The sequence below is a fragment of the Littorina saxatilis genome, linkage group LG7 (genome assembly GCF_037325665.1).
Source record: "Littorina saxatilis isolate snail1 linkage group LG7, US_GU_Lsax_2.0, whole genome shotgun sequence".
NCBI classification, from domain to species: domain Eukaryota; kingdom Metazoa; phylum Mollusca; class Gastropoda; order Littorinimorpha; family Littorinidae; genus Littorina; species Littorina saxatilis.
Genome location: NC_090251.1, coordinates 55,965,924 through 55,969,085, shown reverse-complemented (window position 1 = coordinate 55,969,085; position 3,162 = coordinate 55,965,924).

Here is a 3,162-nt window from a genome sequence, read left to right as displayed (position 1 = left end):
GAAATACTTGAACCAGCAAATGACCCAGACAGTGTGTACTTCACTGCATTTTGCACTTTACAAGAGCAGGCGATATGTAACGTTGGTGGCATACAGGCTTATTCTTACGAAATGTGACCCTCCACCACGAAATGAGTCGCATGTCACCTTTGCATGATTTTCATATTTTTACATTTTCATAAAGAATTTTGTATGCTCTATCCAGTGGTGAAAACCGTTTTAGAAAAGAGCGAAAACTGTTTGAGTTATAAGCCTGTGACTAAGGTAACCCTCACACTGTTACCAGACACTCCCCGGACTTATATTAAGCCTAGCGCAGAACCGCGCGAGGTGACATGCGACTCATTTCGTGGTGGAGGGTCACAAATGTGGGTAACTCAATGATAAGAGTAACGCAAACATTAAAAAGCTTATATACTGACGTCCAAAAGAAACGCGAAAAACAGTGTTTAGTGTCATTTATTGCCTAATAAAAAAATCGTACAAAAATTCAAATTTCATTATTAATGTCCAATTTTTGGTAGAGTAGAACACTGACTTATGGTCCATAACACAGTAAGGTTGTGGAGACGATGCGTTATTAGCGCTTAACAGAACAGTCAATAGCGTGTGTGGCCCCCATTAGCATCGATGACGGCCTGGCATCGGCGGTGCATTGAGCGGACCAACGTGTTGCTGGCTTGCCTGGGAATGTTGGTCCAGGCCTGCCGGACGGCCCGATCAAGATCAGCGACAGTTGTGGGCCTTGGGACCACCCTGTTGAGCTGTGTCTGGAGCAAGTCCCAAAATTGCTCAAAAGGGTTCATGTCAGGAGATAACGCTGGCCAAGGCATCACCTGAATGCCTGAGCGGTGCAGAAGATCCTGAGTGACCCTGGGATCCAGGGACAACGCCCCATTTAGAGCTGAAGAATTTTAGGTATTTTATAAACAATTTGTGGCTTATCCTTGATTTTGAACATGATCAACTGGTGTCAGCAGCCACTCATTATTTCTTTTAAAGTTAGTATTAAACAAGTCGCGTAAGGCGAAAATACAACATTTAGTCAAGCTGTCGAACTCACAGAATGAAACTGAACGCAATGCAATTTTTCAGCAAGATCGTATACTCGTAGCATCGTCAGTCCACCGCTCATGGCAAAGGCAGTGAAATTGACAAGAAGAGCGGGGTAGTAGTTGCGCAGAGAAGAATAGCAGGCTTTTCTGTACCTCTCTTCGTTTTAACTTTCTGAGCGTGTTTTTAATCCAAACATATCATATCTATATGTTTTTGGAATCAGGAACCGACAAGGAATAAGATGAAAGTATTTTTAAATTGATTTCGAAAATTTGATTTTGATCATAATTTTTATATCTTTAATTTTCAGAGCTTGTTTTTAATCCAAATATAACATATTTATATGTTTTTGGAATCAGGAAATGATGAAGAATAAGATGAACGTAAATTTGGATCGTTTTATATATATATTTTGTTTTACAATTTTCAGATTTTTAATGATCAAAGTCATTAATTAATTTTTAAGCCACCAAGCTGAAATGCAATACCGAAGTCCAGCCTTTGTCAAAGATTGCTTGGCCAAAATTTCAATCAATTTGATTGAAAAATGAGGGTGTGACAGTGCCGCCTCGACTTTTACAAAAAGCCGGATATGACGCCATCAAAGACATTTATCGAAAAAAAGAAAAAAAGTCCGGGGATATCATTCCCAGGAACTCTCATGTAAACTTTCATAAAGATCGGTCCAGTAGTTTAGTCTGAATCGCTCTACACACACACGCACAGACAGACAGACACACACACACATACACCACGACCCTCGTCTCGATTCCCCCTCTATGTTAAAACATTTAGTCAAAACTTGACTAAATGTAAAAATGGCAATTATCTTCACTGATATCTGCTCCCGACATCATATAGTGTGGTTAGAAGGAAGACATGTCGCATAGCATTGGCAGGCAAACTGTACAAACATGATACTGATTAAACAATTACCTATTCCCCCGGCTTTACACCCAGAAACAAGAAAACAATTCAGACAGATTTTTTTTTTTTTTGCAACCGAGGGGGGAGGGGGGGGGGGGGGTCCGGAACCCCTGTAACCACCCCCCTAATCCGCCCCTGGCCAATCACATATTCTGTATTCTGTTTCCATTTTTGTTCTGCACGGGAATGACTGAATTTAATGAACAAATGAGGTGCAGTCGGTGTCCTCGTTACAGTATATGTCTTAAGCAGAAAGCTCCTAAGCCAGCTTAGGCCCCCCCCCCAAAAAAAAATAGGTCTGTTTACGTTAACATAGGGTGAAAAAATAGGGTCGGTAGGTCGGCTTTTTTTCCCTTTTTTTTCCCCATTTTTTTTCCCCCATTTTTTTTTTCCATTTTTTTTTCTCCCCTCTCTATGATGTTTCACAGTTCATTTCTTCTCATCAATCCCTGTTTTTGCCCAACATAACTATAAACAGTACTTTGAGCTTACCTCCCTTCTGTCGTCTGCTGTTTGAGCGCAAACAGCTCTATTTTGGATGCGTTTTTTTTTTTCAGACGATCCAAAAAAAAGATTAGGGTTGGGCCTAAAAACTAGGGTCGGTCGGGTTACCGTAAACAGACCTATTTTTTTTTTGGCCTTATCTATCTCGAAAGCGTACCGCTGATTCTGTGTAATGTAAGTTGTGCGTTATTCTAATCCTTTCTCAGATATTATGCCAGATGTCATATTATGCTACACGTTAACCGATATTAATTCTTGTCGTCACATTCCACAAGCAAAGTATTGCTATTCACACAGCTGTCCTCGTAGAGGCTGTCATATATATATATACAACACAATAAAAAGTCCAAAACCAAGCCAGAATGACGCATCTTTTTAAAATCCAAATTTTCGGTCCGCAGGCCTGCTTCAAAGGTACACAGACCAAGCGTCTATAATTACACAATTTTAAAAAGATGCGACTTTTTTGTTTTGGACTTTTTATTGTGTTGTATAAATAAGCTTTGTTAAGCTTTAAAACGTTGTCCAGCTTTCATTGTGTGGAGTGGTGCAAAGGAAAAAGAGTTTCTTGAATTCTGTGTAGATATATATATATATATATATATATATATATATAATTTATTTACCCTCGCACAACAATTAATTTCCAAGTAATACAGGAGGGAACAGGAAAAA